This window comes from Ceratotherium simum, chromosome 4 (genome assembly GCF_057802395.1).
Source record: "Ceratotherium simum simum isolate JZ-2026a chromosome 4, ASM5780239v1, whole genome shotgun sequence".
Classification (NCBI taxonomy): Eukaryota; Metazoa; Chordata; class Mammalia; order Perissodactyla; family Rhinocerotidae; genus Ceratotherium; species Ceratotherium simum.
The window spans coordinates 38,118,001-38,131,609 of NC_141903.1; the positions used below are offsets into that span (position 1 = coordinate 38,118,001).

A 13,609-nucleotide genomic window follows, 5' to 3' on the forward strand; every position below is an offset into this window, starting at 1 on the left:
TCATTTCCACAGTACTATATCGGTTGAAGGAGTTACAAGCCTGTCAAGTTTCAAGGAGAAGGACAAAGACCCTACCTTTCAATGGGAGAAGTACAGCCAGGAGAATGTCCTCTATAGCATGGTCTGTCTGGCCATTGATGGGCTGATCCTTGCTGGCCTCCTCTTTGTTCACCATTCCCTAACTCATATATTATTCTCCAAGTCTCCAGCCATCCCTATCAGCTTATAACTTAGTAGTCTGAGCTCTCTTGCACTGTTGGATTCCTCCCTCTATTTAGAATGGTCACCCATTCTTCATCTGACAAACGTCTATATCCCTTCAAGTCTTGGCTTAAGAAGTACTTCCTGTAGGAGGCCTTCCAGGAATCTGTCAGTCTAGGTTAGTTGCCTTCCCATGTGGCCAAAGAATATGCATTACACAGTATTGTAATTGCTTGTTTAACAGCATACATCTCTCACTAAACTGAAAGTTGTCAAAGCACAAGACTGTGTCTTGTTCATCCTTTTATCTTTGGGATCTAACACAAGACTTGGCAGATATTAATTGCTCAACAGATGTTTATTGAATCCCTTACTCTCTCTGGGTCTCAGTTTCCTCATTTGTGAATAGGGAAAGTTGGTTAATATCAGGGATAGCAAATAGGTTTATCTAATGTGCTATTGTCTCACTCAGTTGCTTCCTCAGTGTAGAATTGAAAAGGATTCTGAAGCTACAACTGGGCTCAGCAAGAAAGAGGACCACGATCCATTAGTGATGTCTGCCATGGGCACAGCAGAGGGAAGAGGCAGTTCATATGCTGTGCATTTGACACACTTAGATTAGATCACCCCCCAGGGCTTCTCCAACTTTATTTAAAATATTTTTTTTGAAGTATTTAAAAAAAATTTATGTACAAAGAGGTAGCATTGTTTCTTTGGTAAAGCAGATGTCCCATTCAAGAAAGTTTCACTTAGTCCAACTTAATGAAGCCTGTGTCCTTCGTGTAAAGATGCAAACACTGGTGGCAAATATTGAGCCCGTATTTCCGGATCAGACTGTGCAGGTTTGAGCAGACGCGGCAAGAATGAGAACTCTGGCCTAATTTTCTCGGAGGGTTCCAGTGGAGCTGCTGGTGACCCATCTTGCTTTCTTGGAGGCAAGGAGGTAAAAGGCTCTCCAACTTTAAATGTCTGTCCATAGTACTATCTATATCACATCTACCTAGAACTCTAGACTGTCAGAGCTGGAAGTTTCCAATGGGATTACTTAGTCCAATATTCTCATTGCATATATGAGAAAACTAAAACACAGAGGGAAAGTGATGCACCTGAAGTCAGAACCTGAGTCCAGGGTCAGAGCTAATATAGTGAATTAACCTGCACTCATGTAAGCTGGGCAGAAATTGAGGTTTAATACAGAGGACAGTAGATGCTAACCTGCTCAGGGTTAATTTCCTTCCTGGTCTACTCTGAGGTTTCAGACAACTTGGAAATAGAACAAACTGAGTTTGATCCTGGGCACAGTCAGTTACTAACTGTGTGTTCTTGAGGAAATTGCTTGACGTTTCTAAACTTCAGTTTCCCCTTTCATAAAATGTGGGTAATAGTAATATCTATCACATAAGTGAGATAATACAGGGAGAGCACTATCCAATTGTTTCTGGAACAGGGTGAGGACTCAAATGTTAACTATTATTAGTTATTAACTATTATTAGTATTGTGATCACCTCTACTATTATCACAAGTCTTTTATCCGGCTTACTCCCTGGAGGTAGCACAGAGGCCCGGGAAGCGTGGGTTGCAAGACATCTGAATTCTCAGGGATGACTTGAGACTTTGTTAAGGAAAATTTGAAGAGTTGCATTTTCCCCAATCAGAAAGCTTTGAAACTGAACCCAGTGACAAATTGTGACTTGTACCTGGGAAATGTCTCTAGACCACTATTGGAGCAGTGACATTTTCATTCAGGATTGCTGTAAGGGAGAAAGGGAAGCTCATCTAACAGGCCAGATGCTTTATCAGATCTAAATGTTTTGTCTTTGGGGAAGAGAGGGAAGAAATGGTAAAAGTCAGTAGAAAACAATTGACTTCAGACAAATTATATATATGTATATAGTATAAGTACATGTGTGTACATGTGTGTGTATATATATATATATACACACACATATATATATATGTATATATATACACACACATAATCAACCTATTAGCGGACAGGATCCAAGTCCCCTAGGGTTTGGGAGTTTGTCCCTAAATGTTGCATAGTAATGAATTAAGATAAGCTGAGTATGAAGTTTAAAAAGTAAATAATCTGGGAAAAAATCAATAGAGGGTGATTATTGCAGAGGCCGGCACTGTGGTGAGGAATTGGGGAGCGGCAGGAACGGTTAAGTGTTGATCTAATTTCCGGAGGGCTAATGCATGAAGCTCTCCAGGCAACAATGACAAATGCACTTCTAATCATCTCCATATTAAATTTACTATCAAGGAGAGGAGCACTTCTCTCTCTTCAATTTCATTGGAATGTGATTAACACGGATATGAAAAAAGTTAAAGAAACAGAATTTGATTTGAACTTCATAGTCTATTTCAGAGTGAAAATTAAGATGTGTTTGTAGGATTTTCGTGGATAAGTTTCCAGGGACTCTAAATTGTGATTGAACCAATTCCATCTTGTACTTTTCCTCCCTCCCTTTCCCCTTCCCTGGAGGCTTAAGTCTGCTGAGAATGAAGTGGAAGGCAGGAAGAGATAAACCAGCAGAGAGCGAGGAGGTTGCCATGCTGGGGGTGGGGAAGAAAGCTGCTTTGGCAACATGGCGGTGTGAAGGATTTCAGGCTGGTGTAGACGGGAGAAAAGAACCCCTTGGTTGGCAATCAACCCGTTGTCAGCATGAGAATGGGGCTCTCTGAATTTGGAACAAGAGAGTTGGACACAACCAAGGAGGAGGATCTCTAAAAAAATTATAAATCTGTTAGTCAGCAGTTGGCTTTAGTGCTGACATGAAATTTTGCTGCCAGTCGTCCAGGTGGGAACATCTGAATCATCTTCTTCCTTCGGTCCCTCTCCCTCACCTTCCAACTAAAACATTTTGAATTCACAGACTGAGAACTTGAAAAGCCATCTATGGGCATCTGTACCTGGAAAGTTCTCTTCTCTCCTAAGCTTCTCTCCCTCAATTTAATAATTTTGGGAATAGTGAAGGAAACAAAAAGGGGGAGAAATGGTAGCTCCTCCGCTTTGACAATCACGGCACCTGTAGCGTCCCTATCTTACATCCAGAAAACAGGCTGTGCTTTGTAGCTCTCACCCTGTGGTGTTTCAGATTTATTTTTTATAACAGAGATGCTTTTTTGGAGTATGCTTACAAATTCATCTCCTTCTTTGAACATGCTCTACCTTTAGTAAGTAATTTAAGAAACACAGACTCTTGGTCTGGTTAAACATTAGAAAATAGTGTAATTAAATGGATGTGTTTAATTGGGAAATTGACCCAGAGCTCAATTTAGCATCATCAGCTAGGCCAGACAGGGCCAGGCTGACGTCAGCAGGAGTCTGGCTGCCTCAGGAGTTAGGGACAGAGCTTCCATGATCGAGATGTTTCCTGGGAAATGGAATTAAGCCTAATGATTTCCAATGGAAGGGACTGCTAATTGGGGAGGCAATGCTGCTTAATTGGGACACCTGCAGGTAATTAAAGGCTCCCTCCCAATGGCCTTCTCTATATATATGACTCTGGGAGGTTAAGACAAATATAGGCATTCTCAGCTCCTGTGCTATGTCTCTCCCTTGACCCTCTGTCCAAGGTCACTCAAATAGGTCACCTTTCTACTCCTTGGCAAACAGTGCTTCGAGTGAGGTCTCCCATGGATCCTCAAGAGCTTGGGTGAGTTTAGGTATCTGGAGCTAAACTGCTACCACGGAGTCTAGTGAGCTCCCTGGAAATGGGAGAAAAAGGCAATGAAGTAACATGGCAGTGCCCAGGAGTGCCCTGTGTTTTGGTCTTGACACCCAGACCCCAGAGACCTCTGTATCATGCGGCTCTGGCTGAATGGGACTTAAGGTTGAAGATGTCACCTTCTGCAGACATGGGCAGGCCCAGCCCCAGCCCCATGTGGGAAGGGAGACCTGATGGAAAAATACTCTGGATGAGGAGTTGGATAAACTGATTTCTAGATCCAAGTCTACTGCCAACTGACTTTGTAACTCTTACCTCTTTAGGCCTCCGTTTTCTCAACTGTAAAATGGGAATGATTCTACTTAATTATGAAAAATGCAGAGATCCTTTTATTCTAGGTGCTGGGTAAGGGACTGGAGAAGGATGAAATTTTAATCTATGTTCTGAGGAACTCAGTCTGGTGGGATAGAAAAATCTGCAAATCAACACTTGCCATTTGGTGTTACAGGTCCTACTGGACAATGGAGGAGGAGATCAGTTATCAGAGAAGATCAGAGAAGGCTTCAGAGTGAGGTAACATTTAAGTGAGTGTTTTGACAGAAGAAGTTTTATGAATGGATAAGGTAGAGGGAGAAAAGATCCCAGGCAGAGAAAACAAAGGGACAGGCATGCAAACCCTACAGCACATTCGGGAGTTGCCATTGGTTGTGCATTTCTGTTGAGCGGGAAGGATGTGCATTGTGGGGAAAGAGAAGAGAGGGGGGAATACGAGACAGTGGAGGTCACAGGGGATGGATAATGAGAGGCCATGTTTGCTACTTCAAGGAGCTTGGTTAGACTTTCTCTAATAGGCAGTGGATGGTTGTTGAAGAGTGTTCAGAGTGGGAGTGACAGGATCACAACCGAGTTTGAGAAAAGTCACTCTGATAGAAGTGGTGGCGGTCTCCATCTGGGAGCTGGATTGGAAGGGCAAGGCTGGAGGCAGGGAGACTGCTACAAGAATCTAGAAGACAAGTGGTGAGTCGCTAAATTCAGGCACAGGCAGTGGGAAGGGAGAAGAGGGAACAATTAGAGTTTGTATCACGAATTGCTTTGTTTGCTGGTGTTTATATTTTTAAGCTTCCGAGAACGTGGGAATCACAAGCCTCATTATAGCCCTTGCTTCCCTTTCAACCAAAGGCCACTTGTTCACACTTCTTTACCTGCTCCAACCCCTTGCTCTGCAGAGAGGCTCCCAGGATCTGATTTTCCAAAGGAAATTTTTGCAAGGCTTGGGACTCCCCACCCAACGTCCTTGGACAAGAGGAGTGGGATAGGACAAGAATTTGGGGCCTCTGACTTCCCCAGGAGGCTTAGGAAAGAGAGCTCCTGCAACGAGGGGAACCCAGCCCAGTGTTTAAGTTTCAGTGGGTTTGGAAAAAACACCCGATTGAAAAGCAGCCAAGATGGGGAAGCACAAAGGTGAGCTGGAGCTGTGGTAATTGCAGCCTCACGGTGACCGTCGTCTCATGTTCTCTCCTTTCATACCTGGCAGTTTGGGTAATAGGCATGGTATTCATGCCTCAATGGAGAAGGTGGGGGCCCAAATGCAGTTTTGTTGAAAAGCTGTCCCCAAGGGTTGCGTCACCTTAGAGGCTCAGTACAGACTATTGTTGCTGATGCAGACTCTTGGGACTAAAGCTATTACCTTCTATGCCTCATCAACAAGCATCTTCAGTGTCGGAGTTTTTTGAAATGTTCAGCTATGATGCTCTATCAAGTGCTTCTGTGAATAGCCCATGTCCGGAGTGTGAGTTAATGGGGATGGAGGAAGCTAGATGGGGGACTTTCCTGCTTTTCCATCTAAAAAAGTAGAGCTCCATCTCTCCTCCTCTTAACTCTTTACAGCACTGACTGTATGGGACCACCCCTCAGCAAAGAATGCCCTGGACTGAGATGGAAATACGCGTGTGTCCGTGTGAAAAGTGTTGGTTGGTATATTTGCAGAATTCTCATTCCAAAGTGAAGTTCAGTTCCTTTAAACTTGTTTTGTTTCCTGCTGAAGTCCTAAGTTAAAAGAACTCCATCAGAACAGGAGTCTCAAAGAGCCTTTCCTGTTTGGGGAACCACAAGTTGACCTTTTCCCTCCAGCCTCTTGAGGTCAGGAGCCTGTGTTTTCTCCTGTGGCCTCCATGTCCCCGGGCAGAATGAAGCATGCAACAGTTCTTTAGGACAAGATTTACCATTGACCACGTGAGACTGATTTCACCAATGGTGTGGGTGAGTTAGTCTTACTACCTTGGTATATACTTTGAAGGATGAATGAACGAATTTACTTTATTCTAGGAAAGCGTTTCCCATAAGGGAAAAGCAGCGACTGTGCTATGAAGTTTATGCTCAGACATCAAAACCATGGAAAGAGCTGTCCTGCATCATAAGTCACTTCCATTGCGCTTAGATAAAATCCATCTCCCTTTCTGTGGCCTGCCCGGTCAGGCATGATCCAGCCTCTGTGGACTTCTGTGGCCTCATCTTGCTCTGTTGTCTTGTTTGCTGGCTCTATTTCAGCTGCACTAACAACTTGTCACAGTCTCATCCCAGGGACACAGCACAGACTGTTTCTCTGACTGGGATGCTCTTTTTGTCCATGTCCAGCTAGTTCTCACTCACCCTTCAGTTGACCCTAGAGAGACCTTGTCTGACCCCTAATCTAAATTAGGCTCCTCTTTCTACTCCATCATCCCTCCCACACTCTCACTTGACAGCCCTTATTAAATTTGTTGGGCCATGTCTACACGTGAGATTATTGGCTCAGTTGGTCTCTCTGTCTAGACTCTAAACTCCTGAGGACAGGTGCCTTGTCTGTCTTATTCTCCACTAAATTCCAGTGCCCAGCACAGTGCCTGGAACACAGTGGGTGCTTAATAAGTATCTTTTGAGGAAATGAATGACTGATGATGACTTTTAATCCAGCATGGCAACCAAGATGGGCAGAACCAAGAGGCATTAGCTGCAGTGCAGACAGCCTAACAATCATGGCCACTATACTTCTAGAACTTTCCTGCATCTACCCTATAGGGGCCATCAGAATGGGGCAAAGAAGGTCATGCCAGGGCTGTGATACTTCTAACTCAATAGCAGTTTTGCTTTTGCTTCTCCCATCCTCTCTGAGGCCTGAAAGTGCCCTTGGTATTTTCTCCTGTCCCTACAGCATTGGGTGGTCTGATGGGCTGGGAGCCAGGGTGGGTAAGGAGGAGGGCAGAAATTGTTTGGACAGATTGGAGGCTGGAAGAGCAGTTTTCTTAGCAAGATGTCTGTTGATGAAATACCTAAAGCCAGTTGTGAGAGGTTATTAATCTCAATTAAACCCAATTAGGACGTGATTGGATTTGGGCTGAGACTGTCCAAATCAAGCCTGGCCCACTTGATAGTCTACTCAGTGTCAGGCTTGTTTTACAGTGGCTGGCATCCACTTCGGGACAGAAGGAGAGCCTCTGGCACCTCTGGGAATGTGGGTCTGGGTGCCATGAATATTCAGGCCCCCAGCCCCAGCAGGCTTCATGGATTGCGGGGGTCTAACTACTGCTGGCTTCTGGGAAGATGTGACATTCACCATGGGGAGATTATTAATCATCACAATTATGGGATTATTACCTTGAAAAAAGCCTTTTATCATCTTTCTGGTGAGGATGTCTTGGGAGAGGACTTGGTACTCAGTGTTGAGCCAGGGAGCAAGCTGGCACGAGTAGCTTTCAGGCTCCTGCCAAGGGCCAGGTGGATTCCTGAATAGACAGAGCATTGGCCTGGCCTGGCAGGCTGCTCAGGGCTCCAGCTGTTGAAAATCGCAGCTCAGCCTGTTGTTATCATAGGGAACAATGAATGGGGTCATTAGCATGTGGGCCAGACAGGCTGGGCCAACCATAAAATTATTAGTGCAAGATTGCACTCAGAACCACAGAAGCCTGGGGAGCTATTAGCCACAGAGAAAAGCATTAACAGTCAAATCCCTGCTTTAGTACGTAACATGTGCCTGAAAGTATAGGCACTGAATAGGTGGAATTTGAACAACAGTCCTACATGTTATAAGGGTGTCTCTGTTCTCAGAAAACTGAAAATATAGTAAAATCCTTAAAACCTCTTATTATTTAAACATAATCTTAAATAATATGGTAATGTTTCATGTGTGTTATTTTAGAAAATAAAATTTACTTTTACCAAAATTATGTATGCTCAGTCATTAAAAAGCTTATAATGAAAAGCAACAGTCAATTGTCCCATCCCTCCTCCCTTTTCAGTTCTGTCCCTCAGAATTAACTACTTTCAACACCTTTAATATTTCTTTGGGAGTTTACCTCCATATTTATAAATACTATGCTAATACATCCATTTCTTGATTTACCCTTTTGGACATGACTGAATTCTTCCTAGAGTATGGGCAGGTTTAGAATACTTACACACATCCTCCTACCCACCTCCACTCCCACCTCACTGCCACCTCCCCACTCTTCCAGTATAATTACAAGTCTTTTGGTTGAATTAGAAGTCTATGGTTACATTACTATGATTATGTAAACATAGTTTGTTGATAAGCCAAGTACAGTACAATGGTTGTTTTCTTTTTGGGGGAATTTTTATTTTGTTTTTCCTAGAGTTAATGTCTTTTTTCCCCCTATTTTTAACTTGCAGAGTTTTCTTTTTACATAACCTTAATTTATTTTTCATTAGTGACCTTCATACTTCTATCAAATTTTTTTCTAAACACTCATACACATAGATATTCTATCAATTCTGTTGTTTTCCTCCTAGAGTCCTCCTTCCTGGAAACATTGGTCTTCCTGCTTCTGATTTGGACTGATTGTTCTCTAGGCCTGTGGCACAGCATCACCCAGGGATACTATGTCTGTTCTGCTTCAGATTCCCTGCTTAAGTTTTGAGTTCTTTCAAGTTTGTAAAAGAATGATAGTTCTCACATGAGTGATAGGTTAGCTGGTCATAAAAATCTCAGGTTAAAACCTCATTTGAAAGCATTGCTCCATTATCTTCTGCATCCCATGTTCAATTTCTTTACTTTGGTCTCTCTAGAAAAGAGGAAACTAGGTGAAAACTCAACTTTTGGGGTAAATTCTTTGTCTTTCCATTGAATTTTTAAATTGGGCTATCTTATTTTGAAATTCTTTCTTGAACTCTGTTCCTTTAAAAAAGATAGAACCCTATTTTGTTTCTTGGATGTAATATCTTATTTTCTATTGAAATATGACATTTACGTCTCTTGTTAGCTCAGTTTTCCTGCTTCTTTCCTTTTTTTCTGTTTGTTTTATTCTGTCTTTCACATCAGAGGACTTCCTCAAATATTAATGATCCTCAGTTGGCTGTTAATGTTTAACAGTAGGGTTCTAAAAACCTGTTTGACGTGTGTATGTGTGTGTGCGTGTGTGAGTGAGTGATTGGTCAGTTAGTAGGTTTCACTGTAGTGATACCAGGCAAACGTAAGAATCTGGCCATCTTTTCTCTGGATATGTATCCTTTAGTTTCCAGCCTAGGAGGAGAATGCCTTGTTTCCAGCTTTCTGGGAATGGGGTGGAGGAAGGGGGACTGCAAATTTTAAGTTAACCTACCTTCTTCTCTAATATGCCTGATCTTCTTGAGTCCAGAGTCTGTCTGGATTAATTTCTCCAGAGACTAAGCCTTTGGGGATAGGGTGGGTGGAGTTAGTCAGCTGACTGTTTGGGGTTGTGGAGGGAATCTTGGGGCACAATACTGCTGTATTGCTACTTTCAATAAGTTTTCCTGTTTTCAGCTTTGTGTCTCACAGTCTCCACCTTCTGCCTTTCATGGCACCTAGAACCTTACGTCCTAAGCCTTACTGGGGTTCTGTGTTGGGGGGAGGGAGAGAGGTATTAGTTTACATATCACTGATATCTCCATTTTGTGGGCCCATTGGTGGTAGCTTTGTTTGCCCTGCTGTGCAAATTACCAATCTTCCATCCATTTTCTGTCTTTCTAAAATTTGTGGAAAATTTTCATTCAATGATATCTCCTTTCTCATTCTCTTTTCTCTTGGGTAATTATACTTTTAAAAAATTACTTTACTATTGTTTTAGTGGCATTTTCAGAGGGAGAAGAGATAAATTCCTGTGGTCATTGGTCATATTTAACTGGAAGTCTTACATATTTATGTTTTTGTTCTTTTTCAAAATTGAACATATAGTTGATTGACTTAAGTCCAGTGAGTACTATGGGAATTAAAAATGTACCACTTTTGGCTCACCAAATAATTCTCATTTTTTCTAAATTGCACAAAGTTTATATGCTTTTTTTTTTTCTCAATAGGCCTTTGGTTTTTTCCCCCATAATCTAATATTCAAGTATTTTTAAAAATAAAGAAGTACACACAAATGTAGTAAAGTGAACAAAACTGAACTGTTGTTGGGGGAGCAAGGCCATCAAGTGATAACTTGAAGTGTTTGTCCATCAGTTAGGACAGTCCAACTTTGGAGTATAAGGACAGTCTAGGGGTAACAACATACAAGGTACAAAAGTCATAGACATGGACATTAAGGATTGTTGGTGGATACAAGAGTTCAAAAAATGAGGTTGCCCATGTGCTTCTCACCAACTGCCTTCACCTCCAGTGTGTCCACGTGATTCCAGCAACCCCACGAGCTGGAGTTCTTTTCATCCTTTAGCACGCAGTCCAGATAGTTCCTCCACTGGGAAACCTGCCTTCTCTATCCTGGGCGGGGGCAATTTCTCCTTATGTGCTTTGCTTGCGCTTTTATTTTCAAACCCTCTTATAGTGGTTTCCAAATGCTCTTCTGTGAACTGGCGCTGAGCTGTGTGGGTAGACAGTATACACACAGTGTGATACTCCACCTCTTCTTTCTTAGTAAACTACGCCCTTTATTCTGAGGCTGTCCTTTATTCTTATTCTTAAATAATGGTGAAATGCCTTTTCTTTTATGAAATGATCATGATAGTAGATGATGGTCAAGCCAATGTTTACTTGGCAAAATAATAGGTTGGAAACACCAGAAACTGAGCTCTGAATTCGGGGGCTGGTATGTCACACGGAAGCAGTCATCCCAATAAAGCATCAATGAACTTAGCTGCATCCTCTCTCCTTAGCTTTTGCTTTTCTTACAGCAGATGTCTCTGTCATGAGTTTCCATTCCTGGACTGCGTGTGTGGGGTCCTTAGAAGATACTCAATACATCCCTGGTAATTAATGGATGAACTGGTCACATCCTCTGGCTACTTGGTCATGCTCAAGGGCTTACCTTTAGGGAGTCAGCATTCCTAGTGTAGGACTCAGGTCTTGATATTAATGCCATTTTTGCATGTTCTGCCCTGCCACCCCACCTGCAGCTTTCATGGAGCAGCAAGGCCAAGCTTGGCAGCATCATAGGGACCCAAAGGAGGAGCACTCCCTCCTCCTTCCTTCTCAGTGTAACATGCATCCTCCCCTTGCCTCTCCCACTGAACTGTGAGATCCTTAAGAGATCCTATTTGATTCATCACCACATCCTTGCTTTCTTCTGGCTATTAGCCCAGTGCCTGGAACATGGTAGGCACTCAGTCAGTGTTTGTAGAATAAACTGTAAATAATCATGCCTAAAAATTTTATAGTGCATATAATTTGCAAGTCCCTCCATGCTTTAGCCATTTACTTGAAATAAACAAATGAACACTGAGAACTTTGCAAATGATAAATCTTAAGGAATTCATGGATGGCCTTAGTGAATTTGTGAACCTCTTAAAATTGTATGCAAATCTTGCGTATATTTGGTGTATGTGCATTTTTCTAGGGAAGAGTTTTCATAGCTGCACCTTTATAAAGGTTAAGAACCACCGAAGAAAATGTGGCTTGGACTCTGCACAAATACAGCTGAATATACATTCTAAGATGGGAAGTGCTCTATCAATGCAAGGAATTTATATTATTGTCTTCAGGAGTTTTCTGCTTTGGAATACCAATCCTTCTGGCCTGACTGCAATTTTTGTTGCCATTCTTTCTTGTAAACGCCATAGCTTTTGGGTCTGTGGAACCAAAATAGCTTTGGGTCTATGGTTTCTGGAAACTAACCCTGGAATCTTAGATTCAGAGTCACTGTGCTTAGAGCGTGAATCTGAAGCTCCAGGTGACTCGAAGAGATTTTTGGTTAATAACTAACTGGATTGGATAGATCGCTTTGTTTCACAAACATGATCATAATTTGTTCTTATTTACTTTTACATTATAAATGATTATTCAGTAGTTTTTTTCCTTCTTTTTAAACAAGCTCTTGAAAACATTGCTTTAATGAGAAATAAAACTTAAAAGCAGCTGTGGTGTTGGTATGTAATGATTGAAGTATAATTAAGAGTTGTAATTATTCCCTATTAGGCATTTGGAATGCCAAAGTAGGGACCCCAATCAACTCACCCCAGGCAAAGAAGCATCAGGCAGGGTGCGGGGTAGGGAAGGCTGACTGCGGGACCCCTGAGCATCCAGGTTTGGTTATGGGATGGGACACCTAGAGATCAATTCCTCATGTGTGGTGGGATCACAGAGGAATGGTCCCAACCTTCACAGGCTCTGGGAGGAAAGAAAGCTCTGCTGAGGGGGAGGTGTTTGTGAATAATTTTTCCCTGAAGACTTCCGTGTCTTATCTACGAGAGAACAGACAGACACCCTAGAAGATCTTCCTCTCCTTGTGAACATGTATCTCACTTGAGGGCATATCAGGGCCCAGTATCCCCTTCCCCTATAGCCCATAGAGGTCCCATAACTTGGTGTAACTTCCAGATTGCCAGCCTTTCTCACTGCCATATTTTGTGCTGCCTTACCTATATCTGCCTTCCCCTTGGCCTCGCTAAAAACGTTTATCATCCTTGCCTTTTTTTTTTCACGGTTAACATGACCAGGGTTCGCTCATAAACGAACCCAAGCTATGGCCTGATGCCGTGGTCCTAACATGGAGAACAGTGGGGTTAATGTCTGAATCATCTGGCTTATTGGGCTGGTCCTCCTGATGGTGTCATTTCCCCTTTAGCTCTTCGCCTGCAATTGGGTGATATGGCACCAGCGTGGGAGTGGGAGGCATATCTGAGAAAAGGCATGCCTGGTAGACCTGTTAGTCGGAGGTAGAGGGACATGTGGCAGAGCCACGGTGAGATGTGGCTGGAAAAGTCCCTTACTACCAGCTCACAGCAGTGGACTCTGACACTTGGGTTTTATCTACCAGTGTGGGCTAGTATGGGCTCACTGGAGGATTTTGAGTGAAGAAGAAACCTGGCCAGAGTGGGCTTTGGAAGATTTTCAGGCATTCTATTTGTGGGGGTTGATAGGTAAGGGAAACCTAGAAGCAGAAAGACGTATGGAGACCACTCTTGAAGTCCAGGGGAAAGTGGTGATGAACTGGGAGCAGTCTGGCCATGGGCCAGTGGAATGGTGGGGTCAAAGGGTGGGGTGTGGGGAGCAGCAATAGAGGAGATCAGGTGCCTGGCAGGATGGTATGGGGGAGTGGGGAGGAGAGGGCCCATTAGTGATGTTGGGGTTGGGATATTTTGAACTTAGATAATTGAAAGCATTAAGAGAGGTGGAGGGAGGTGAGACTCGGGGTGAGAAGAGAGAGAGAATGAGTTTAGGATGTCATATTATTTGAGATAATGTCCATTTGGAGGTGTTCTACTGGTATTAGGAGTAAGGGAGCTGAGTTGAAGCAACCTTGGTGAGAAAGCCAAGTGGAAATATAAGAGGGCTGGAGACCAA

The 13,609-nt window shown here is 42.9% G+C and overlaps 1 pseudogene; it reads right to left on the reverse strand.

Annotated features, from left to right (window-relative positions):
* Positions 1-950: 950 nt before the first annotated feature.
* On the reverse strand, positions 951-1,121 carry LOC147917263 (small ribosomal subunit protein uS14 pseudogene; annotated as a pseudogene).
* Positions 1,122-13,609: the final 12,488 nt, after the last annotated feature.